Below are 27,847 nucleotides of genomic sequence, written 5' to 3' on the forward strand. Positions count from 1 at the left end.
ACTTTGTGTATTTTTGTGCTGTAAATAAATTTTTTTAGTTTTGTTTAAAAAAAGTCAGTTTCTTCCCCCAGGGCATTAGACTTCTGAACTGCTGCATCGTTATCGAAGTGTCACTGGTTAATCTATTTCATACCTTACAATATCTAATATTAAAACACTTTGTTATCTTTTTGTGATTCATCTGTAGATTTTATCCTTTCCTTCAAAAGTTATCGTGTGTTAAGTGTACTACTGTGCTTTACACCCTGGTTCAAAGAAACGTTCTCTCATTTCAAAATACATTATATGGTTATATGTGCTATATACATGTATCCAGTTAAATGACAATAGACTTCTGCATCAGCTGCTTTGCAGCTGTGATTCTATAGTACCATAGAGCATTTTATGGTGACCCAAAGTCAAAAAACTTGTCTTACTTGTTAAGATATACTACAAACTACAAATACTTTATTGTCACCAAACAATTTATACTAAAGCGTACAATCATCACAGTGATATTTGTTTCTGCGCTTATATTAGTTCTAACAGATGTGTTGTCAACACCATTGTCTCAGTTAATTCTTTCTTGGAAATGTTATCTGCAGGCCCACAGTGTTTAAGCTGTGCCTGGTTGGCTTTGGTCTCTCATTCTGTCACCTGTGATTTAGTCCTTGAACTGTGCAGGAAGCTCTGGAATTACAGAAGCCCTTCTTCCTCAATCTGGACACCTGGAAGCTATGTGCCTCCAGAGTGGGATGTAATATGCTGACGTCAATGCTCTTTTCAGGAGTGTTTGGAGGAGTTTAACCACATCTTGTGCAAGCCTGGGTGATTGCATTCCATAATAAATCAGGGGTAAATTTGGCCTGTCTGTGAAAAATTATATGCTGTCTCTATACTTCTTTATACAAAGGACGTGTATAGACATCAAGTTGTCTCCAGGTACGTATCTCTGCATGATTTTGAATTAAGGGGTTCTTTAAGCAAATAGATGTGTGTTGCTAAAGGCTGTTTTCTTTCCTCTGAAGCAGATTAATTTTTTTGTTCCATTTAAAAGAGTGCAAGACTAAATACACTTTTTGATTGCTGCCCTGAAACTGAATTTTATCTCTGCTATTTTGTTTAGGGAGTTTTACGATGAAGCACATTATTAAAATAGTTTTGAGACACCTAAGTAATTGCGTCAAACATCACGTTCAGAGCATTGAATCGCACAGGATTACTTTACAGTTGGGTATTGTTGGGAAGAAATTACAGAAGGGCCATGCACAGTAATTAGCCAGTTGATATGTCTGAAATTAAAACTGTCCTAGTTTCGGTTGGTTGAGCAGAGCCTTGCCTACATGAATGAAACTCTTGTTTCAACCAATGCTTGGTCAACACCATTAAGCCTTATCATAAACCTGTGTTAGACAATCTTTAAGACATTTGTGCATCCGCCTTGACATGGATCAAGTGGTCAAAGAAACAGTAGTGCTTTGTTTGCTTACAGTTTAATATTGGAGCAGAAACCATCTTTGTTTATTGTCTAGCAATGATTTTACTAATGCTCTAAGAATGATTCCAATGTATTAAATATAGTTGGGAATTCTGCAAAACTGTGGAGAGTTATGCCTTTAGCCAGAACACACAATGTTACAGTGCTTGTAATCAGACACAAATGTACCATGTTTTGTAGAAATGTTGTAGCCTTGATCCATTAGAGACTGAAATATTTTGTTGATGTCAGCTAATTCTTAGTAACCCTGAAACAGGTTTAATTTTTAAACATATCATCGAGGACTTGTTTTGTGATTTTTTTCTGAATGTATCCATCATCAATGTTTGCATTTGATATACTGAACGACCTTTGTTTTGGAGGAAGGTTTTTTCAACCAGTTCATGAGGGTAGTGACTATTATGGTGTTGTTGATGTTTGCTCTGTGACTCAGTGCCTCTCAGTTGTCTCAAGCTGTGGGCATAAGAGTGCCAAAACCAAATGTAAGCCAACAAGCCCACTCTAGTCCAGGAAATGACATTGTGAGCTTGCTATCCTGATACAAAATGAAAATAAACCAAGGATTCATTATCTAACATCAACAGTATAACTAATCTGAGCCCTAAGAAATCAACTATTTATAATTTGGAATAAATTTCAAGGAAATTTCCATTACCAAGACAGTTGATTTTAGCCTTCAAAGCATTGACTGTCCCTGTCCGACGTGATCAGCTGCAACCCTCATCCATGTTTTTATATCGCTAGACTGATCCACTGTTATTTCTTTCTACTGTTCTTAGTAATCTTAAAATCGATCCATCCCTAACCTATATCCTAACTGCCACAAATCCAATAGTCCATTTCCTCTTTGCTTGCTATCTATATGAGATTCTGGTTGAGTAAGTCCTTGAGTTTAAAAAAGTCTAATTATTATTTTGTACCCTTCACTCACCTCACCACTTTTAAACTTCTTCCAGACTGCCATCCACACTTAAGATGTTGGCTTCTGGCATTTTGCACATCCCTAATGTTAGTCACAGAGCACAGAACAAGATAGCACAGGAACAAGCCGTTCAGCTCAGGATGCCTGTGCCAAACATGGAATCAGATTAAACTAAACCTACTAACCCATTTGTGATCAATATCCCTCTATTCCCTGCATATCGATACGCAGCAGCCTCTCCGCACTCTGGATTGGGGATTACCAAACGTTATGTGGTTTTTCTTGTGTGGTCTGTTTTGTGCTTTTTCATGATATCATTCCGGAGAACGTTGTCTCATTTTTTAACTGCATTGTATTTGTGGTTTATAAATGAAAATAAATTGAATCTGAATCTGAATCTGAATGTTCAGGAGCCTGTCTCAATACACCGTGATTATGTTTCCACCACCATCCCTGGCAGCACATTCCGTGCATTGCCACTCTGTGTCTTTTTAAAAAAAGACTCACCCCACACATCTCCTTTAAACTTCTCCCATCTCACCTCGTACTCGATGTCCAATAAAGGTAAACACGCCAGATATCTTCTTTACCACCCTATCCCCTTCTGTTGCTATGTTGTCTGTCATTTGCAAATTTGATTTCTTGTCCTGTGTTTTTAGTTCATTTTTGGTTCAGGAATTTCCTGCTTAAACTTTCCTTTCACTCTGCATTCTCCCTTCTTAAAATTAATCAATCTAAACAACTTTTTGGTTTTCACTGCTGATGCTTCCTGATGTGGCTTTCTGTCAAAGTTAGGTGCTGAATAAATCAAATTGTTTCTTTTACCAAAACATTTGTTAGCCAGGCTGCATTTAAAGTTTCCAGTACCGCGCACAAAATGCTGGCGGAACTCAGCAGGTCAGTCAGTGTCAATGGGAAGAAATAAAGAGTCAAAAGTTTTGGGCTGAGCCCCTCATCATATGATTGATCCAGAGTCTCAGTCCAAATCATTGACTTTTATTCCATTCCAAAGATGCTGCCTGACCTTCTGGGTTCCTCCAGCATTTTGTGTGTGTCACCTGGGATCTCCAGCATCTGCAGAATCTCTTGTGTTTAAAGTTTGCAGTTTACTTTTACTTAAATTCCAAAAAAGCAATTGCTTTTTCAAAATTATGATCCTTAGGATTATTATGACTTGGAATTGATTGGGAGAGAATGGAGGTGCAGGTTACCCAGATTCATTCTGTGAACCGGAGAACAAATGGGAAACGTATGATGGATCGTTTGGTTCCCTTTGAAATGCTGTTACTTTTGAAGCTCCACTCTTTGATTTTTGCAACCAGTCAGTCACTCAAAGAAGCCAACTCCACTCTGGCAGTTGCATCTGGATTTAGGAACGGCAGTTGTTATGGCTGGCAAATTAGAGGATCTATGTAGATAGAAACCAGGTGGCAACTGTAGCTGCCAGCTCCTGTCCGAACAAGTATGAATACAGACAGGAATCCGTGCAGGCACTCAGCAGCAGGCAGGGTGGAGTGGTGGTGAGGGGAATCGTTAACTCCTCACTCAATCTGAAATGAGAGTGAGCCAATCCTGCAGAACGTCAGCAATATTTTGGCTGGGTTTGAAAGTGAAGCTGATGGAGGCGGTTGATCAGCCTTGCTATCTTTAGTTTCAATAGCTTGGATCTGAGTCAGAGTTCCCCATCTGTTCTGCACCTTTCAGGTGCACGATGAGCTGGCGCATCAGTAAGGTCTGAAGGTAATCTTTTGATGCGTGCCATCTCCCTGTAAGTGATTCCCTGCTTCTTTGATCTTGTTGCTGCCTTGGGAGTCTTGTATTAGAGCATTACATGACTCTCGATGTGAGACTGAGGGGTTGGGTTTTTTGAATAGCAAATATCATAGGCAGGTGGCACTTCCTTGGCATGGATCTCTCGTCCTGGTCAGCTGGACGGTAGCATCTCGGCTCACAAGATTCCTTCCTTCCCCCTTCCAATCCACTGGGGAGGTCATAGCTCGAGCCTGTATCTGCTGAAGCAGGAGCTGGAGGGCCGTCCTGGGGTTAAAGGCCTGTGTATGTATGTGGGTGGGAGGTATGGGGCAAACACGAGGAAATCTGCAGATACTGGAAATTCAAGCAACACACACAAAATGCTGGTGGAACACAGCAGGCCAGGCAGCATCTATAGGGAGAAGCACTGTCGATGTTTCGGGCCGAGACCCTTTGTCAGGACTAACTGAAAGGAGAAATAGTAAGAGATTTGAAAGTAGGAGGGGGAGGGGGAAATGCAAAATGATAGGAGAAGACCGGAGGGGGAGGGGTAAAGCTGAGAGCGGGAAAGGTGATTGGCAAAAGGGATACAGAGCTAGAGAAGGGAAAGGATCATGGGATGGGAGGCCTAGGGAGGAAGAAAGGGGGAGGGGAGCACTAGAGGGAGATGGAGAACAGGCAGAGTGATGGGCAGAGAGAGAGAAAAAAAAGAAGAGGGGGGAAAAAAACTAAATATATCAGGGATGGGGTAAGAAGGGGAGGAGGGGCATTAACGGAAGTTAGAGAAGTAAATGTTCATGCCATCAGGTTGGAGGCTACTCAGATGGAATATAAGGTATTGTTCCTCCAACCTGAGTGTGGCTTCATCTTGACAGTAGAGGAGGCCATGGATAGACATATCAGAATGGGAATGGGACGTGGAATTAAAATGTGTGGCCACTGGGAGATCCTGCTTTCTTTGGCAGACCGAGCGTATGTAGGTGTTCATCGAAATGGTCTCCCAGTCTGTGTCAGGTCTCACCAATATAGAAAAGGCCACACCGGGAGCACCGGACACAGTATACCACACCAGCCGACTCACAGGTGAAGTGTCGCCTCACCTGGAAGGACTGTCTGGGGCCCTGAATGGTGGTGAGGGAGGAAGTGTAAGGGCAGGTGTAGCACTTGTTCTGCTACAGGGATAAGTGCCAGGAGGGAGATCGGTGGGAAGGGATGGGGGGGGGGGGGGGACGAATGGACAAGGGAGTCGTGTAGGGAGCGATCCTGCGGAAAGCAGAAAGGGGGGAGAGGGAAAGATGGAGGCATGGGGCTTGTTTTTCGCTGTTTTATGTTCCTTGTTGTGTTCTGTGGTGTTCTGAGCGTTCTGGGCTTGCTGTGTTGGTGCCAGAATGAGTGGCGGCAATTGCGCACTGCCCCAGCACACAGGTGTTTTGGTTGTTAATGCAAACAACACATTTCATTCTATACTTCAATGTACAAGTGACAAATAAACTTGAATCTTGTTGCTTTGCTGCAGGGATCTCAGGTCACTCAGAGGTTGTGTGTACTAATGTGCTTGTAGGAATTATGCTTTTGTACATGGAGCAGCACAGTGAAGAAACAGATCCTTCAGCCCATCTAGTCCATGCCTAGAGCTAAAGAGGGCTGCTAATAAAGTTACTAAAAAGATGAGAACTTTTGTAGAGTTATGCATGTTGGATAATCTCTTGATTTATTAGTTCTTTGTGAGGTCTTGATGTGCGTCTGGTTAATTGGAATGGTATTGTATGATCCTTCATTCCCCATTTCTTCTTTGTTTTATACCCACACACTTTCATGTCCACTAATTACTTCTCTGCCCCTGCTATATTCCCATTCCCACTACTTCCTTCCCTCATTTTTGCTTCCTTCCATGGTCCCTATTTACACTCTTGCCTCCCACTTATTCTGCTCACTCCCAACTTCCTCTCCTCTCTCGCCACTTTCCAGCCACCACTTTTATCCAATGCTTCTGCTTCCTCATTTCTTGCATGTTCTTCCAAGCTCCCAGCTTCCTCCTCCGCCCCTGATTGCTCTGCTTAATCCAATGGTATGCATTGGTAGTTCAGAAAATGGCAAAATGGAATCCGGAAATAAACTGGCATGAGTGGAAGTGTCAATGAAGCTGTCAGATTGTAACAAAAATCTAGTTACCGTAGATTCCGGACTACAGAGCGCACCTGATTATTAGCCGCAGGCTCTAATTTTAGAAATAAAATCAATTTTTTAATTGTAAAGGCCGCACCGGATTTTAGGCCGCACCGCTACTTTTAAATATACATACGTATCGGTAACACAAATTACGTTGCATATACTTTTTTACTGAACAGCACGAACAACATTCCAATATCTCCTAGCGACTGGTAAAAATATATATATTGCAGCCTACCAGGAAAAGTTATTGATCGACTTTAACTTAAAAGCAGCGTTTTCGATCGGGTCTAATCGGGTCTGACGCTTGCGCATTGCGATCGGGTCTAATCGGATCTGACGCTTGCGCAATGCGATCGGGTCTAATCGGGTCTGACACGCTTGCGCAATGCGATCGGGTCTAATCGGGTCTGACGCTTGCGCAATGCGATCGGGTCTAATCGGGTCTGACACGCTTGCGCAATGCGATCGGGTCTAATTGGGTCTGACGCGCTTGCGCAATGCGCTCGGGTCTAATCGGGTCTGACGCTTGCGCATTGCGATCGGGTCTAATCGGGTCTGACGCTTGCGCAATGCGCTCGGGTCTAATCGGGTCTGACGCTTGCGCATTGCGATCGGGTCTAATCGGGTCTGACGCGCTCGGGTCTTGCTTCGAGTATTTTCCATGTTGATGAGGGTGAGTACAAATGACTGATTTACAATAATTTAATTGTGAAAGTGCGCTTGATTTATCGTACAATTTCATTGGACCTCTGTGAACTACTCATCAATTTTATTGGTCTACTGTTACGAGGCAAAATGTTTACGAGGCGGCATGAAAAAAAAACCATGTATTAGCCGCTCTGGATTATAGGCCGCAGAGTTCAAAGCTGTTCAAAATGTGGGAAAAAAGTAGCGGCTTATAATCCGGAATCTACGGTACTTCTCTTGTGTGCTTTGGAGAAGGACATCTCCTGTTTTTATTTGGTTGGATCCATGTGTGGTTTCAGTCTTACACAAATACACATAACTTTTAATCTCCCTCTGCGGTTGCTGCTCATCTCTAAGACACCTCAGTATGGGTTCTGCACTTCAAACAGTAAGTCCTTGCATCTGGGAGCCTTTCCAGTGCACCGGACCTGACTTTCATTGGGCCAGGGAGTGCAGGCTCCAACTGGCACCTCTAATCCTCTAATATACAGTACTGGCCTGGAACTCTGATGTAAGTATGCCTCTCTCATATCCTCATCACTGTTCACAATATGCCTCAACTGTGAGGTGCCAGAATGCCAAAGTTATTCCTTCCTTCCCTACCTCCTCGTGCGAAGCTCTCCTGACATTTGCTGGGACTTCCTCCATGACTGCAGATCTTGGAGCTTAATTGCGTGGAGAATAGAATTTACCATTTGCTCTTTGCTCGTTTGGTTGAATCCATTTTATCCTTTTGTACTTCAAACAGCCTCATTTCATAACTGATACTGATATTGATCTGAAGCACGTTTTCATCAAAATACTGCAAGTCGATCCCATCTTCACTTACTCAAATCCCTGACATTTCTCATGGCCTACAGTTTCCACTTTCATCCCCGATTGATTTCAATTATAGCATTAAACACATCTAAGATCAAAAAGAATATGTTTCCCTGCTCCGGGTTTATGTAAGTGGATGTGTTTCACATTTACTGCCAACTATATGATTCTAAATATGTGCTGAAATAGGACATTATTTTAAAAGGTGGATGGTAGGAAATATTTGATATCTTTTATACCTATTTCCCCCACCTCACCGATAAACCCAGTATCCACCTCAAGAGCATAGCTCATGTGTGAGATTAGACTCTAGGGCATCTCAGTCAGTCCTGAACTTGTCTCGAGCCATCATTCATTCCTACAACATCCACAAGTGCTGGAGGAACTCACAGGCTCGGCAGCGTCTATGGAAAAGAGCACAGGTAGTCAGTTGATGTTTTGGGCTCGTGCCCTTGCTCAGGACTGGAAAGTCAGATTAAGAAGCTGAAGAGAGGAAGAAGTACAACATGGCAGGTGATAGGCGAAATTGAGAGAGGGGAAGGGGATGAAGTAAAGAGCTGGGAAGTTAAATGGTGAAAGAAATAAAAGGCTGGATGAGGGGGAATCTGATAAGAAAAGACAGAAGAACATGGAAGAAAGCGAAGGGGGAGGAGCACCAGAGGGAGGTGATGGGCAGGTAAGGAGATAAGGTAAGAGAGGGAAAAGGGATTGGGGAATGGTGAAGGAGGGGAAAGAGGTGTCAATTACTGGTAATTCGAGAAATTGTTCATGCCATTGGATTGGAGTCTACCCAGAGGGAATATAAGATGTTGCTCCTCCAACTTGAGTGTGGCCTCGTTGTGGCAGTAGAGGAGGCCGTGGACTGACACATGGGAATAGAAGATGGCCACCCTTGTAGTCACCCACTTCAATTCCTCTTCCCATTATCTTCCCAGCTCTTTACTTCACACCCTCCTACTCTCCCAGTTTCACCTATCACTCTGACTTCTCCGCTTCCTATCCAGTCCTGAGGAAGGGTCTCAGCCCAAAACATTAACTGTTTACTCTTTTCCGTAGATGCTGCCCAACCTGCTGAGTTCCCCCAGCATTTTGTGTGTGTTCCTTTGGATCTCCAGCATCTGCAGATTTTCTCACGTTTGCGATGCATTCCTATCGTCATTTTAATAGGAGCACCAACACTTTAGTGGGGATAGTGTCAGGGAATAAAATACTTGCACTTCCGAAGTACATTTTACATTTTCAGCACATCCACCTGAGTATCATTTGAAATCAGTATTGTAAAGTTGGGAAAAAGTAGCAGCATTCAATTTGGGACCAGCAAGAACAATGATGTAGTAAGCGAGCCATTCATCAGTTTTCTCGATGTTAGCTGAGGAATTGTTATTGACTGAGTTGTCAGGAGAATCTTGTGCAATCTTTAAATGGTGTTCTTCACCTAGAGTCTTTCATTTCGTACATTCAGACTGCTTCCTTTTAGTTCTCCCTCACAGGATTTATTGAAAGGTCCATTCGTTGGTGAGTATGAAAGCATTGTCTAATGCTTTATCATCTGTCTTGCAGTTATTTTTCCATTTTGTCTGTTGCCTGAGCGAAATGCCCAGGCTGAAGTTGAGGAACTACCTACAGACTACCACCCTGATAATTTAATAGTAGTGATCATGATTGAAGGACTTCATTAATGTTCTGGAATCTTTTGCCCATCATTAATCATTGAAGTTTTTTTTATTTATTTTCAACATATTCTTTCAAGAGAGGTGGTTAGAAGGGATGCTGTTTCAGGATCAAACTTGGGTGGCCATTTGGAGATGCAAGAGATTTCAGATGCTAGAATCTGGACCAACACACAAGAACTGGAGGAACTCAACAAGTTAGGCAGCATCTGTGGAGGGAAATGGATAGTCAAAGCTTCGAGTCGAGACTCTACATCTGGAATAATGATCTTTATCTGGACTAATGAAGTTCAAGTTTATTGTCATTCAACTGTTCATGTGCATACAGCTAAAGGAAATAACATACCTTGGGGACCAAGGTGCAAAACACATTACATATATCACATACAGCACACACAATGATATTAACAGATTAAAAAGTATTCTGTAAGTGTACAAGATGTACGTCTGCACCCAGATGCTACATGATCCATCGAGTTCCTTCAGTGTTTTATGTGTGACCATGGGTGGTCATTTTGACTGGTTTCTCTTTGAATCCAAAACTTCACATTTCTCTGATTGTTTTATCCCAATAAAACCCAAAGTTAGAATGTTGGTTTATGAATTATTCTTCAGGGGAATATGCCTGATGCTTGCATGTTGCCAAATTTCAAACTCTAACACAAAATGCTGGAGGAACTCAGCAGGCCAGGCAGCATCTTTGGAAAATAAAATACAGTCGATGCTTCGGGCTGAGACCCTTCCGCAGGACTGGAGAAAACAAAGCTGAGGAGTAGATTTAAAAGTTGGGGGGAGGGGAGAGAGAAACACAAGGTGATAGGTGAAACATGAGGAGAGGGGGATGAAGTAAAGAGCAGGGAAGCTGTTTGGTGAAAGAGGTACATGGAGAAGGGGGAGCCTGATAGAAGAGGACAGAAGTCCATGGAAGAAATAAAAGGTGTGAGGAACACCAGAGAGAGGTGATGGGTGGGCAAGGAGTTAAGATGAGAGATGGAAAAGGGGAACGGTGGGGGGAGAGGAGGTTGGGCATTACCGGAAGTTTGAGAAATCGATGTTCGTGTCATCAGGTTGGAGGCTACCCAGATGGAATATAAGGTGTTGTTCCTCCATCCTAAGTGTGGCCTCATCACGACAGTGGAGGAAGCCACTGAAAAATTTCAGAGTGGGATGGGAAGTGGAAATAAAATGGGTGGCCACTGGGAGATCCCACTTTTTCTGGCGGACAGAGCGTAGGTGCTTGGCGAAGCAGTCTCCCTGATCTACTTCGGGTCTCACCGATATACAGGAGGCCACACGAGGAGCACCAGCCACCGTAAATAACGCCAACAGACTCACAGGTGCAGTGTCGCACAGGTGTGTGTGTGTGTTGCTCGGATTTCCAGCATCTGCAGATTTTCTCTTGTTTTCATCTTTATTCCTCATGATGGTCCAAGTAATCCTTACCTGATTGCACCATAGGATCTTTATCTCTATACTAACAGTACAAGAACAATTCAGCACACCACCACCACTTTACTGTGAGCCTTGTCTACTCTCTGAGAGTGTCTAAAAGACTGACATTGTGGAATTGAGTTAGGGCCAACTGACCACAGCTTCCGGCTTTTTGCCATGCTAAATGTGAGGTTTCTGATCTCCATCCACAGAAGAAAGATGATTGCTTGTATTTATGTTTTGAAGTCACTAATACAGAAGAGTAGAGCTTGTACTTAATAATAGAAACAGAGACTGTTGGAAACACCGCACAGGTTGGGCGGTAACTGTGTAAAGAGAATGGTCAATGTTTCACGTCTGTAATCCTTCATTAATAGTGGAAAAGAAAGAAAACAAAATAGTTTTCATTAGGAGATAATTTGACCACTGATCTCTGTTCTGAGGAACAACTTTCAACTGACACTCTCTGCTTCCTACCTCTGAGCAAAGTATGAATCCACCAAACCAGCTCTCTCTGGATTCCATGGGACTTATCCTTGCAAACAAACCTACCATGCAAGACCTTGTTGAAGGCCTTGCTAAAGTCTAAAGACACAACATCCACAGCAATAAACAACATCTTCACTGGCCTCGCAGCTTCTGACATCATGTCCCCTTTACCCCTGTTTTCATCTGCCTGTAAACCCCCTCACTGGATCTAGCTATTTCCTGTCAGCTCTCGCTCCACCATTCCCTTCACTATCTCCGCTCAATCTTGCTGTCCAACTGAAGGGTCTTGAGCCGAAATGTTGACTCTTCATTTCCCTCTATAGATGCTGCCTGACCAGCTGATTTCCTCCAGCATCTTGTGTGCTACATCTTCGTGGGCCTTTTATTGCTACTTCTGAAAAAGCTCAATTAATCCAACACTTCATGGTGAGGTACCACGTGCTCTTCTCTTCTGCCTTTGCTATAGTTAAATCCTTCCTTAGGGTCATTCTGTTGCGACTCTGATCTTTCACACTTCCTAACACTAACTTGATACTTGCTTCTTATTTCCGCAGTATGGCTCTCTGGTTGAACATGAAAATTAATCATTAACTTTGCAACAAACTGAGGATGATGAAAGGAGTTGCAAGAATATACGATGGTTTGCTTGTTATATATCACCATGAAGTCATTCTATGCCAAAATATTATGTCTGACTTTATTTCAGTGGTTTGGGAGTTGTTCAGCAGCCAGAGTTGCATTAACAAAGGGCTGGGCCCCTGCCAGTTTTATCCAAGACCACTTGGTGGCGAGAGTCTCAAGGAGTTGTGTGATGGACCAGACCCTGCAAATGATACCAGACACAAAGGCCCCTTCTCTGCCCGCTCCTGCAATGTTAGTGGAGGAATCAGGTTGTTCGTCGGTCACGCGAGGCAAGGCACCTGTGCAATCTCTGGTCTGGGAAACCATTGGGGAATTATAGAGGGGACAGGGGTGTGGTGGGGAATCATGGATGCACAAACTGGTGCCAGAATGGAGATTTTTTAAATGATTAAAACTCAAAGAGAACCTATGTACCAAGTGTATTATTTTTATATTTATTTATTTATTATTAGTAATTATGTAGTTTGTCTTTTGCGTATTGATTGTCAGTCTTTGTGTGTAATTTTTTTTATTGATTCTGTTGTATTTCTTCAACTGAATGCCTGGAAGAAAATGAACTTCAGGGTAGTATATGGTGTCATAAAAGTAATTTGATAATAAAGTTACTTTGAACTTTGAAGATTGACCTCATGGGTTTCCTCAGGGTCTCTGATTTTCTCCAACAGTCCAGACAGACAGACAGACATACTTTATTGATCCCGAGGGAAATTGGGTTTCATTACAGCCACACCAACCAAGAATAGTGAAGAAATACAGCAATATAAAACCATAAATAATTAAATAATAATAAGTTAATCATGCCAAGTGGAAGTAAGTCCAGGACCAACCTATTGGCTCAGGGTGTCTGACACTCCAAGGGAGGAGTTGTAAAGTTTGATGGCCACAGGTAGGAATGACTTCCTATGACGCTCAGTGTTGCATCTCGGTGGAATGAGTCTCTGACTGAATGTACTCCTGTGCCTAACCAGTACATTATGGAGTGGATGGGAGTCATTGTCCAAGATGGCATGCAACTTGGACAGCATCCTCTTTTCAGACACCACCATCAGAGAGTCCAGTTCCACCCCCACATCATCACTGGCCTTACGAATGAGTTTGTTGATTCTGTTGGTGTCTGCTACCCTCAGCCTGCTGCCTCAGCACACAACAGCAAACATGATAGCACTGGCCACCACAGCCTCGTAGAACATCCTCAGCATTGTATCCAAAGGTGTATCGGTTGCTCATTGTAAGTTGTCCCATAATTAGGTTAGGGTTAGGTGTTTGGTTGTTGAGTGGCGTGGCTCGAAGGGCCAGAAGGGCCTTCTGCGACGTATCTCAATAAATAAATAGATCCAAGGTGTCAACAAGCCAACTGATACTCAGCTCTTTCAGATAGTGTCAGTGCAGCCCTGAACTTTCCAGTTAGGGCTTGCTTCAGTGTTAATTCTCTTGCCATTTCTGTCCCTTGGATGCTCATTTTTTTTAGAATTAACATCAGAATGTGTTGCATGCCCTTTGATCTCCATGTGTGTGTGGTCTACCTCCTCCACAGCATTATGCAAAGGACTGGGAATCTATTTTAATAACAGTGGAACATCTACAGTATGCATCTGATAGCAGATTTCAGACGAGATATCTTTATTTTGTTTTAAAAGCTTTGTGTTAGGTGGAATAATTTCCTGTCCATTGTGTTTTGCTCCAGCATTTTGCTGAATCAGTTTTTTTTGCTAAATTCCTCCAGCCTTTTTATGTCATTGAAGGAAACCTGTGTCTTTGTGAAAAGCTGTCAACAGCTGGTGTGTGGGGTTGTGTCTCAGTCATTATCCAGCTGTGTTATTCTGAGTGGGAAGCAGCATTGGGATGAGCAACTGGGAAGCTCTGTGGGAACTTTATCCTAATGTAAGCCTGAACTGTTAAGATATAGAAATAGAAGAGAGTTGAATGCAGGTGATATCACTGTGAACTTGATAATCAGTTCAGCAGAATTTTAAGGCTTCTGACTATCTGCAGAGACACACAGCCACTGCTAGCTGTTTTGGCTTTTTAATAAAACAGATTAGGATGAATAAAAACTGTGCTAATTTTAAATCCAGACTCCTGTATTAGGTTACTGTGGTAAACTATGTGTGTACCTTGTCTGGACACGCCCCTCTGCTGACTACTCCTGTGGCTCCTCCCACAGACCCCTGTATAAAGGCGATTGGAGACACTGCTCCTCCCTCAGTCTCCAAGATGTTGTGGTCACTTTTGCAGCTGATAAAAGCCTGTCGTTTGCCTCCCCTCTCCAAGAGTTATTGATGGTGCATCAGTTACTTTTGTCAGAAGTTAAATACTAGATAATGTTCACATTGTCTATAATAGAACATAATAATGAGTGGAGTGTAAAATGGTCCCGTACCATACTATGCTGCCTGACAGATTTGGGTGAATTTTCAACAACCCTAAATCTAATCTGAGTACAGAGGCAAGGAAGTATTCAACTGGCTTCTCAACTCTTAGATCAATTTGTGGGAGCCCTCAGTATGGTCCAGTTCCTGAATGCTGCATGGCGACAGTTTTCTCCCATATTGGACATCAGACTCGTCTGGAGGTCTCTAGGTGAGTTCCATTGCCAAAGTTGCTCTGTGAGTGCTGTGGATGTGGGAGGGAAGGGATAGGGCTCAGGGCAGTATACCTTACAATGGTATCCGCAAGGGCTTTCGGGAGAGACTGAGATAACTGACGATTGCAAATGCCAACACGTACAACAGAACTGTAGTTGTTCAATTGCTGATTTTGTCTCATACACCCTTCTCAAATTTTCTCATTTACTGCTCCCTAAACCATTCAGGACATCAGCCACTCTCAATGAACTATAATTATGCCAATAAATTGACTTTTTGGCAGAATTAAGTCATGAAATGTGAGATTTCCAACTCAGGTCTGTATTGAGGATGTGCTGCATTGTTGAATGCGTGCTATTCCAGACTAGACATTCAAACAAGGCCTTGTTTGCTTTACAAGTTAAAAGCAACGGCTCCCAAGGTCGTGCTTCAGAGAAAGGCCGTGGAGTTAAAGGTTAGATAAAGATTTTAGATATTATCTTTATTTTAAATTTCAAATTTATTATCAAACGACATTTATGTCATCATATACTACCCTGAGATTCATTTTCTTGCAGGCATTCACAGTAGGTACAAAGAAGTATAATAGAATCAGTGAAAAACTACACACAAACGGTCCACATTGCAAAAGAGACATGTACGTCAAAACATGCAGTGAAATGTGCTGTCTGCATCAAATCTAATCAGCAAAGATTGTGCTGGGGGCAGCCCACAAGTGTTGCCAGATTTCCAGCACTTACATATCATGCCCAGAGCTCGCTAGCCCTAACCACAGGTCTTTTGGAATGTGGGAGGACACTGGAGCACTCGGAGGAAACACACATGGTTACAGGGAGAACTTACAGATTTTTTTGCAGGCAGGGGTGGGAATCGAACCCTGATCCTGCAGCTGGCAATGTAATAGCATTTCACAAATAGCTACACTACTGTACTGAACCATTCACTTCAATATTCTGGTTCATATTCAACCAAACTCACTGTCTGCTCATAGTCACAGTGTGATTGTGGGTCCTCCTGTGTGCAGATTCATCTGATATGCTGTATCTGCTAGCTTACAACAGTGATTATATATTATATCACACTACTTTAGCTGTAAAATGCTTTAGGACACTCAAGTTGTCTGGACACTGCATGTGCATCATTTTTCTCTTCCTGCTTTCTTCCTTCCTTTTCTTCATGTCACAATCATGTTGTCAGCCAATATTAACATCCTGGCAGTTGTCTTATGCCTGGTTTCTGTTACCATATCATTGCGCTCTCTGCAGGCTTGCACACACTCATGTATCCAGCTTCACACCAGGCTCTTCAAGTGCACGTTGAGAACTGCAAAATCAGTAATAATGAGCCCTGTGGTAATCCATTGGGTTCTATGCAGCCAGGGCAATGTCATTCATCCTTCGTCATTACTTATACCGAAGAGAGGTGCATGTACTTCTGAGTCATGCAGAGCAGAGCAAAACCACAGAAAAGTCAGCTGGTTTGGAGTATGATGCTATCTGTGAGTGTGACGGTTTCTTCAGTACATTTAAATGCAGTGGTGGAGCCCAAATGAATCAGAGTGAGATTCCCTGGAGCAGAATGAGTCAGTGCTTTCAGCTTTAGGTCCTGACTCTGCATTTACAATATACAGCTTTAAAACACCAACCAAAAATGTAAAAGCAACAGCAATGAGTGGCATATGACTGAAAGGTTTATTGCCCCTGATATAGTCTGGTTGGAATCCAATAGGCAGTTTGCTCTTGCCCTTCTCCATGCTCGATCTCAATCTAGGACTAAGTTCCAATTTCTTAATTCTATCTCCTTTTCCACAAATGCTGCTGGGCCTGCAGAGTATTTCCACACTATTTTTAAAATTTGCAATGTTTGCACTTTTTTGGCTTTCAATTATACCATCTGACTAGTCTTGGGATTCTTGGAATCCTGATTCTTTATTCAAAATGAGGAACATACTTTGACCTTTGAATCATCATGTTTTTTCCTCCACTCTTTTGGAAGAGCCCGTCCAGGTCCTGAGCTTTGGAATTCCTTTCTTAATAGCAGCAAGCAACTGCTAGTAGATTCAGAGTGTAGCACAAAGAAACAGGCCCTTTAGCACACACACCCATGTCTACCACTCTGCGCATCTGAACCAATCCTATTTATCCTCATTAAGACCATATCTTTAAATGCTTTGCCGATTTCAGTTCATGTCCAAATGCCCCTCAGTATAATAATTGTATCTCATTCCACCGCCTATTCTGTCAGTATTTTCATGCATCAACCACTCTATTCTTAAAAAAACCTCAGTTCCACTTTAACACTTCTATACCTCCCTTTAAAATTCATGGGTTTCCGATACCCCTAACATTGGAAAAAATCTTGAATTCCTACCCTATCTATTCCTCTTTGAGTCTTCTAACTAGTTACCTCTGAGCTTCCTTTGCTTTAGAAAAAACGAGTCAAACCTTTATTTCTTCCTTTGTGACGCTGTCCCTCTATGGGTGAGTGTTGATGAGATGGATGAGTTGAATTGAATTAACTTTATAACTTACATCTTTTGTATACATAAGGAGTAAAAATCTTTATGCTACGTTTCCATCTAAATGTGCAATTTATAGTAATTTATAATAAATAGTATATGGGGTTGCTTTCCTATTGGGTTCCCTGTCCTGAAAGGCCTTAAGCTCAAAAGAGGATTTTAAGCTCTGTCGATTGTAAATATCTATGGGTTCATTATGTGCGACGTCATATGGCATGGGCAATGCTCTTAGCAAATTTTTCTACAGAAGTAGTTTGCTGTTCCTTTTTCCTGGGTAGTGTCTTGACAAGATGGGTGACCCCAGCCATTATAAATACTCTTCAGACATTGTTTACCTGGTGTCTATGGTCACATGATCAGTGTTGTTGTGCGAATGAGGTCACTGGAGAAAGTTACTGGTAGATACAATGCAACTTCTTTATTTGACTAAACAAGGTACAGCAGGCATCTAATGGAGACGCTTTCGGGTAAAAGGTTTTGCCGGCCCAACGTGGGCCTCGATATTATATGTGCCAAACATCAAAGGACAATTCCATATTTACAATGCATGGACAATGCTTTCTTTGAAATTGTATACAACCTTCACACCTCCTGATTCACCTCCCCAACACAGACATCCAAATGAATTTTAATCAGTATTGTCTGGACTGGGATTCACAGCTTTTAGGGACTAATTGCTGCCGTGGTTTCACGTGATCGGGGTGGGGGCTGTAAGCAGGTGTTACACCTTGCCCAAGGGTGACCTGCAGGTTAGCAGAAAGAAGGAACGCCTTACACCTACTTCGGTAGAAACATATCTCTGCCTCTATGGGTACCCTCTCTATAGGGAGGTTATACTGTATCATCTACTCTTTAAGGACCAATGCTGTCTTGGTTCTGTGCAATGAGATCCTGAGCAGATCAGGTGGGGAGCCCCAACTTATTAATTCCTGATACTCCCAACTTTAACGTATTAAAGTTTAACATATTAAACATATTAAGACTTCTGTTGGTTTTGAGTGTTGCTGATATTCAGAAGCATTCAAACATATTCAAAGTTAAATAAAATAAGCTTAAACACAAACAGAATCATAAACAAGAGAAAATCAGCAGATGCTGGAAATCCAAACAACAGCACACAAAATGCTGGAGGAACTCAGCAGGCCAGGCAGCATCTATCTTTTCCATAGATGCTGCCTGGCCTGCTGAGTTCCTCCAGCATTTTGTGTGTGTTGGTCGAACAGACTCATAAATGTGTTTTGTAGTGTAAAAATGCCTGAAAGCTCAGTAAGTCCATGTTCCACTTTTGGGCTTTGTGCAATATCCAGTTGTAGATCACAGTATAGAAATCTCTGGTGCTCATTCTGAGCAATGCCAGCAGAATGTAGGCTATTATTTCCACTTCACCTTGAGCATTTTAATAAAAGGAATCACAGTTATGATATTAATATCTGTGACAGTATCACCTGAGATGATCATGGCATTCTGAATTGGAGGAATTGGTTTGGTCTAACCGGGGAACTTGCAAGGTCACTTTGGAGCATATTAAGCCATTTTGCTGTGGGTCCACATCTGCATAAACCAATTAAGGTCACTTTAGAGTTTACCTTCTCTGATGAACTCAAATGATTCAGCAGTGCTTTTATAATAACCTGACTGACAACACAGTAATTTTTAAATATTGAATTGTCACATCAAAACCTTGGAAAGTTGAAGATATTACTTTTAGAAGATGTTATTTTGTGGTTTGTAGGCAACAACATTATTTTCTTCATTGTCCCTATTCAGAAATGAGGTAGTATTATAAAATAATGAATCTTTTTTCAGATGATTGACTATTGTTTTGAGCACATGATTCAGGCCAACACAATTACAGATGAAGAAAATGGGATAAATGAATAGTGTGGATTTTCAGAATTTTATTTATTTTATCTTTTGGAATTCTTGTAAAAGCTTCTTCCCTCCCAAACATGTTGAGTAGAGTTTATAGTAAAGTATATTGTATGTGATGGAAAGGCTTAATTAGCTTAAAACGTTGAGGTTGTAAGGGCAAGAGAGAGAAGTTGAGGGAAGTCAAAGAATTTGCAAGATGAGTGGGCCTCAACTTGATATAGGTTTTGCAATCCAGGTAATCCTTAATGATAGATGCAGTAATTCGCTGTGCCTGGCTGTTTCCAATATTAATACTGGGAGCTAATAAAAGGGAGCTCTGGCTTCAATAAACCTTCAGAAATCCAGATTTTATGAGGGAACTAGAGAAACATGACATGATTTAGATATTTTCTTAAGTAGCAGATTTTTTACTCTGCATTGCCCTGAGATTGAGTGGAGAGTGGATTTGACGTTTTCACTTCGTTAGCACTGCTGATGTATTAATTTTCTGGCCAGAGCCCACCTCTAAATCCTCTAAAGCTGCCCTGGAGGTTTCAGGAAAGAAAAAGTAATCTGAAGGATTCCGTATCAAGCAACCAAGAGAAAGATCATAGTGTGGAGAATGGTAATAACAAAAATGCTTCGAAAACATTACACAAACAATTCTGTTTACGTGTACAAAAAGAATTGGCTGCACGTTGAGACGGGAGCAATATCTTTATTTTAGTGAAGGATCATTTAGTTGGGTAAAGTAGAATCTATTCACTCTCCTTTTGGCATGGGAAAATTATGCATTTGTATCTGGGTATGTTGGACAATCAGTGATGAAATCTGAGCATTGGACAACCAGAAGAAAAGATACCTGGAGTTATCAGAAAGTTTGTAATATTTGTGTCTTAATAATCTCAAAGTAAGTTTTGGACTCCATGGCTACATCAATCCTAAGACTGCTCTGCCTCATTATAAACTCTGGTTGTCCTTTTACCTTACCTTAGCTACTGTATGTCTATATAACTCTGGATTCTTGATCCTCCTGGAGTTTGATCACTCCACCATTGGTGGCCACAATTTTACTACCATGAACCAGGATTTAGAATTCACTCTATCTTTGTTACTTTAGATGCGGCATAAATTCCACCTCCTTAACCAAGTTATCTACCTTAATCTCAAGGTAGTGGACTTGGATGATCAGACATGACCAGAGCAGGATCAACGGGCTTAATAACCTACCCATGCAAATTGATATGTTGTTCATGTATGGGTCTATGTCAAACTGTATTTAATGCTCTTGTGATGCTTTGCCAAGTTTGGAAAGTGATATTTAATTTGTGAAAAAGTTGGTAGTTTAGTCCACACTAGCAATCAGTATTGTTTACACGATTCATTTTCCCCCTCTCTGCACATTGGGTGTGTTTGTCAGTCTTTCTTTATGGGTTCTTTGTGTTTCTTGTTTTGTGTCTGCCTGTAAGGAGATGAATCTCAAGACCGTATAATGTACACATACTTTGAACTTATTGGACAGAAAATGCATGTAACATATGTGAAAGGCACATCCATTTTATTAAATTTAATAAATATTTATAGTTCGCTCTGAGAAAAGGTCTCTTCAGAAGATAACTTTAGTATTAAAAGTTACAACTTGTAGTCTTGCAATCAAAGTTTCTTTTTTGTTGGTGGAGGCCAGAGCTATCTATTTTCAAATCAGTTCAGAAAGTTGCAACAAATTGGGCCTTGTATTGCAAGTTAAAATGGAGTATTGTTTTATCACGTATTCTTGGCTGATTAAAAAAAATATAATGAGTGCATTGTCCTTTTTGTTCTTCTTCTATCAATTTTGATGTTATGACACATCTTTAAACTGGAATAGATATTGATAGCCTGATACATTTACCATAAGGGATCAGGGATGGAAGTAAGACAATAACTAATACTGGAAAGTGGAAGGGTTTAGTTCTCACATTAATCCCATATGAATCAGCTGAGGGAATCCAGGGCACTACATCAATGGTCACACAGTCACTTTTCAGCAGATGGTGTAATGAAGGAGTGCAGACAGCAAGTTGGTTAAGCATCACTGTGAGCTAACAATTTGAAGGAAACAACACACAGATTTTGATCCTTTCAAATCCGAGTGGAGAGCGTATTGAGGGAGCTGAGGACGTGTTATAGAATCATGGGCACAGAGGAAGGATCCTTGGCTTGTTGTACCTTTGTTAGCTCTGTGGAAGAAAAACCCGATACAGTTAGTTCCACTCCTTTTTAAAAAAACTACTTCTCGTTTGCCGCTAGGGTCCATTCAAGCAGCACGTTCCAGGTCACCAGGACCCGCTGTGTTTAAAAAAAACACTCCAGAAATATCTGATTCTTTCAAATCTTTTAACTGTGATTGATCCCCTTCTCCCAGCAGAAAAACATGTTTCTACTTAATTACTTCAATAATACCTTCCATCATTTTGAACAGTCCTAGTATATTACAGACCAGCCTTCTCTGGTTTAATGAAACATTTCTAACCTCTCCATATAAGTGAAATTCTGGATCAGACTATCACCAGAGCAGGTAGTAAATCAGGTCACTCTTGGAAGTGATGGTTGTGGTTATGGTCAGATGTTGCTCAGATATCACATGAAATCTGAATTTCACCCAACTTGTAACTAACAGGACTGTGTAAAGTAGGACTGTGGAACAATAGTATCTTGATGAACTATGGATGTCATAATTATAATGGGGAACATACCCCTACCGGAGGTTTTTAAGGTTCAGAATTCACGTTTGTTGCATCCTCTGAAAAGAGTGAGTGGGTTGGCCTGCCTCCTTTACATTCTTCAACCTAGTCTTTAAACACATTTCCCTGAAGACATCACCTCACTAATGTGGGTGTAATTTTATTTCTGCAATGATCGATGAAGCAAAGAGAGTTTTTGATAAATGTGATCATCAGCCAAAACAAGCCTTGAGTAACTTATTGTGAATTCTAGATGCACATCCCAGCATATGGAGAACTGCATGGAACAGAAGGTTCACACAAATCAGCGAGAAAGTTATGAAGAATTTAAAAGAAAGGAGATTGAATCTCTGCCACCAACAGCTACCCCCACCCTATGCTTTCATCACAGGATTAGTCATTTGAAAAACACATGGAGAGAATTTGGGCTGTTTGGAGAATAAAGATCAGAGTGTTTGGTAGATGCAAGCATTAAAAGAGAGCTCTCTTCCCAGCAGGTTTCCTTGGTAATGCTGCTTGTCAGGAACATATCTAACAGAAGCAGTGTTACGTACCCCGTAACTGGGTCACTTACCAGCAAAGATAGAGAGGTCCGTTGAAGTCTGATGTTACTATTTTTAACAGTATTTATTGATAGAAATACACAAAAATAATATCAATGCAAACACACAGATAATATACGTCATCAATACTAAATCTAAAAGTGCGGGTATAATAATAATCAATAAGAAATAAGCTGTATCGTTGTCTAGGGGATAATGAATTGTCCGATGGAAATATACAGTTCGTTCAGTTCATACAGGCTGCCACCGTTGGGGACCCTGTGTGGCAATTGTTGGAGAGAGAGAGACGGGTTAAAACTTGCCCATTCTGTTTATGATGTCAATCCTTCGAGAGTCGTTGCGAGTTGAGTTCCCCATTGTTAGCTAAAAACCATTTGTCCATGGCAAAGGTCACCGATTCCGGGCAAATGGAAGTGGACGCACGTGGCCTTCCACCGGCTTTCACTATTACGGGATCGCTAGCGTTTCTTCTGGTGCGTCTGAGGGGCTGTTCCCACAGACCCTCTTTTCATCCTGACTCACAGGGTCTCAGATGTCAATCAGGTTGGGGATGATGCAATCCCTCCACCAACCTCCTCCTTGGTTCATTGCCTGGGGCTTTGATTGCATCGTCCAGGATGCAATACACAAGTCCGTCTCCAAGAGACAATAGCTGGTATCAATGGGTCCGCCTTTCGGGGGCCAGGACACATTCTAACCCTTTTGTGGATTCTGCATGTCTTTCTCTCATTTCCTGGGTCTCCTGAATGGACTCAATAGTGATCTTGCGATTCTCACAAAGGAGGGGGCTACCCCCGCACCCTTCGGCCCCTCAGAGCTGTGGTACATTCATAACACCCCCTTTCTTCAAAGCGTTTTCACCAGCGGTGAAAATGAAGTAGTACAGAGTCTTACAGGATTTTAGAATCTAACACAATACAAAAGCTATTCTTTTACGGAGTAATACAGTTATACATTCAATTCAGTATCTAGATGGTTACCGATTACAATTGTCACTTCCTTTAATATCTTAACATCTTGTACCCTACTAAAGTCTTGTAGCATCAGACTCCAATTGAATAACCACCTATTTTTAGGTCTTATTTTTCTTTAGCCAACAAAACTAAAGAGTTGTGATCTTAGCTTACGGGTATTCTACAACAGTCCATGCAAATACTAATCTTTATGTTACTTTCAAACTTAACAGGCAGGCTTCCATGGGGTTTGTCTTTTATTATTCACAGGCTTTGTCGAAATCCCTTAAAACCAGTTTCTGCTATTTAAAAATGGTGTTCCCATTAACCCTCATCTCTTTTCTGGTTAGTTCCCACGTGGGGAGCTCGGGTAACCTGGCAAAATATGCTTTTACCCGCTTCTTTCATAGGAGTTATTTTATCAACACTGTGTCCCAAACTTAGACCATCTTCTGAATTTCCACCCAATTCTTTAATTTTACGCAAGTTGCTAGCTTTCTCTTCAGGACCCTTCAGGCTATTAGTTTTCAGTTTGAACTCTTTGTTCAAGCAGCATTTCAAATTCTGCCTTTTCACACCACACTCTGGAATAACAATAGCATGGGGGGCCCCGTCATCGTCCAACTCAACCTGTAAGTGATCCGCAGGTTTTAAATTTTCTTCATTCGATTTGGGAACTACATATTTCCCGTTTTCTTCAATGATAATATTCATCTCCCCACGTTTGATCTCCACATTAACTTTTAACACCCCTTCGAGCACAAATACCTGCAAACTCTCACTTCCCACTATTACCAAGGTTAACCCTTTCTTCACTGAACCAAGTCTATCTGACCCACAAGGACTGCCTTCCTTTTCAACTGAATCAAATACCTCAGACTTTTTCTGAGCTCCATTACTATGTTCAGTACCACGTGCATCCACATCTTGGACACACTCAAACAGGACATTTGCCTCTTCCAGGCTTTCAATACCCGTACCCTTTTCAAATTTTAAATTCCCCTGTTTCTCCCAGCTGCTCTCTGGGCAACTCCCTTCCGGAGAAAATTCAACCCCATGGGCTGCAACAACCTCATCTGCCAACCCAGCAGACTTCTTCAAGGTAAGGGCATCCTTTTCATCTAGGACTGCCCTCATTTCATTATCGGGAACACCTTTAGAATTTTCAACTTCTTCAAACAGTTCTGCCAAACCAGACAGATCATCCATGTCCACCTCTGGACCTTTTAACAGCTTTACCTGTTTCTCATCTTCATTTCGTGCCTCTAGCACTTCATTCCTCGCTAAGGGCAGGTCTATCTCCTCTCCCTTACTCTCTTTCACTTTACTACCCTCTGTTTTACCACCCTCCAAACCCTCATGGCGCAGAGTCAGTAAAAACGTCTCGGCCAAATTGATACTGGCCAGATTTAAACTGCTCTCGTTCTCAGCTGCCTCTCTCGACATGCTGCGAGTGATCGCGCATGCGGGATAGATCTTGGAATCTAGGGGCGGGACCTCAACACTCACAGGCTGTTTTGTCAGCGTCATTGCCGACCAAATCTTACCACCGGCTAAATTGTTACCCAGAAGGACGTCCGCGTCAGTTCTCGGGAATTCTGATCGCACCCCCATTTCAACTGGTCCAGAGACTAGCTCACAATTAATAATGATCTTATGCAAGGGCACCATTTCTGTCCCTTTTCCTATTCCTTTCACAGCTACCATTCCCATCTTGCGACCAAAATCTAGTACCTTACTGCTGATCAATGATAGTTCCGCCCCCGTGTCTCTCCAGATCCGTACTGGAACTGGGGTGCCTCCCTTTCTCACAGACACGGTTCCGTTTGACATACAAGTCTCAGACCCTTCTCGTACTCTGTCTACTCGGGGCTCTCTTGTCGATTTACTGATTACCACGGCACATCCGATAGGGACTGCTGCTTTCCCTTTTCCTGTCTCTTTCCTCGGAGCAAAGCACCTAGATGCAATATGTCCCCCCCTTTCCACAATTAAAACAGGTCAAGCCCAGAAATCTCTGGCCGTCTTGCCTCTCCCCCTCAATCTTACCACTAGCTCCCAGCGGGACCTCTGCCTCAGCTGGCGGGCTTTCTCGATTGTTCCCACGGTCTCTCTGGGAACTTTTATTCGAGGAAAACTTTGTCTTGTGGGTTAGGGCATATTCATCTGCGAATCTAGCAAATTCTGAGATGGATTTATTCGGCTTCTCATTCAAATACATCCGGATATCCTCTGAAACACAACCTTTAAATTCCTCAATCAGAATTAACTCCCTGAGACGCCAATAATCCTCGTCCACTATTTCTGCGGTGCACCAACGGTCCAAGAGCACACCCGTCTCATATGCAAACTCGGTATACGTCTGATTCCACCCTTTCTTTAAATTTCTGAACTTTTGTGTATACGCTTCAGGTACTAGCTCATAACTCCGGAGAATGGCCGCCTTTACTTTGTCATGACTCTCCTCCTCTTCCTCCTCCATGGACAACGCCGTATATGCCAGCTGTGCCTTCCCTTTTAACACACTTTGTAACAACGCCACCCACTGATCTCTGGCCACTTCTGATACACTGCCACCTTTTCAAAAAGCAAGAAATAACTATCAACATCCGTCTCCTCGAACGGAGGTACTAACCTCAACTCCCGACTAACATTAAACCGCTCCTCTCAGTCTGACCCCTGAACTCGTTGCTCTTGCCTTAACTTCTCCATCTCCAAGTCACGTTTCCTCTGTTTCTCTGCCTCCCTCTCCTTCTCGGCCCTTTCCTTCTCTTTTTCAGCTGCTTCCAGCTGTTTTAACTGAATTTCGTGCTCTCTTTGTTTCTCAGCTCTTTCCTGCTCCCGTTTCACCTCTAACTCCTTTAGCTGGAGCGCATGCTCCCTTTCTCTCTTGGCCCTCTCTCTCTCCTTCTCAGCTCTTTCCCTCTCTTTCTCTCTCTCTCTCTCTCTCTCTCTCTCTCTCTCGGCTCTTTCTTTCTCCTTCTCAGCTGCTTCCAGCTGCTTTAACTTAATTGCATGTTCCAACCTTAATTTCTCCAACTCTAACTGAGCCGTCCCACTAGCTGGTACCTTTTCAGGGATATTTTCCAATACCTCAGCTGCAAACACATTCTTCCCAATATAATACTGAGTTATGGCCCTTCGCACCTCCTGCTTTTTCATTGACAACCTCACCTCTACGAGGTTTAACCCCTTCGCCAAATTTATCAAGTCTGATTTGGTGGCCGCCTCTAGCGCCTACAGAGTCGGGTTTTCTATAAATTCACCCACGTCCATCTTTGCTGGTTTCCCGTCTGGCTACCTGCGTAACCAGATCCAAGTTTGGACTTACAAGCCCGATTCACTGGCCCTCCAATTTGATATCAAATCTCGAGACGAGAACCCCAATTGTTACGTACCCCGTAACTGGGTCACTTACCAGCAAAGATAGAGAGGTCCATTGAAGTCTGATGGTACTATTTTTAACATTATTTATTGATAGAAATACACAAAAATAATATCAATGCAAACACACAGATAATATACGTCGTCAATACTAAATCTAAAAGTGCGGGTATGATAATAATCTATAAGAAATGAGCTGTATCGTTCTCTAGGGGATAATGAATTGTCCGATGGAAATATACAGTTCGTTCAGTTCATACAGGCTGCCGCCGTTGGGGACCCTGTGTGGCAATTGTTGGAGACAGAGAGACGGGTTAAAACTTGCCCATTCTGTTTATGATGTCAATCCTTCGAGAGTCGTTGAGAGTTGAGTTCCCCGTTGTTAGCTAAAAACCGTTTGTCCGTGGCAAAGGTCTCTGATTCCGGGCAAATGGAAGCGGATGCATGTGGCCTTCCACCGGCTTTCGCTATTACGGGATCGCTAGCGTTTCTTCTGGTGCGTCTGAGGGGCTGTTCCCACAGACCCTCTTTTTATCCTGACTCACAGGGTCTCAGGTGTCAATCATGTTGGGGATGATGCAATCCCTCCACCAACCTCCTCCTCGGTTCATTGCCTGGGGCTTTGATTGCATCGTCCAGGATGCAATACACAAGTCCGTCTCCAAGAGACAATAGCTGGCATCAATGGGTCCGCCTCTCGGAGGCCAAGGCACATTCCAACGCCTTGTGGCTTCTGCATGTCTTTCTCTCATTTCCTGGGTCTCCTGAATGGACTCAATAGTGATCTTGCGATTCTCACAAAGGAGGGGGCTACCCCGCACCCTTCGGCCCCTCAGAGCTGTGGTACATTCATAACAGCAGGCAGTAGGAAACTACAAACGTGTATATTTCTCAACAAACACAGGAACAACTCATGGAATTTTATTGGGATGCAAAGCATTTGGTGTTTGATTTAGTTGAGTAATGGAGACGTGGAGGATCTACCAGTTTTCTTTCTGTTCCCACTAACACTTTGTTACTGGAAGAAGAGGATTTAGTGTAATTGAGGTTTTGTGGTCAATGAGGACTTGATGAGCTAATGGGACTGTTTCCAGGCTGTGTATTTCTACAGCTTCTAAGAAAATCTGTCTTCAGTTTATATTTTCATGTCTGTGTTGACAACTAAGAATTTATTGAGTACCTTACCTGCAGCTGGAATTTCTGCCTTAA

The 27,847-nt window shown here is 42.3% G+C and overlaps 1 protein-coding gene across 5 annotated transcripts in view; it reads left to right on the plus strand.

Annotated features, from left to right (window-relative positions):
- Positions 1-27,847, plus strand: part of plekhg4b (pleckstrin homology domain containing, family G (with RhoGef domain) member 4B) — a 300,679-nt gene that overhangs the window by 168,052 nt on the left and 104,780 nt on the right. The window lies entirely within an intron of this gene.

This window comes from Hemitrygon akajei, chromosome 20 (genome assembly GCF_048418815.1).
Source record: "Hemitrygon akajei chromosome 20, sHemAka1.3, whole genome shotgun sequence".
NCBI classification, from domain to species: Eukaryota; Metazoa; Chordata; class Chondrichthyes; order Myliobatiformes; family Dasyatidae; genus Hemitrygon; species Hemitrygon akajei.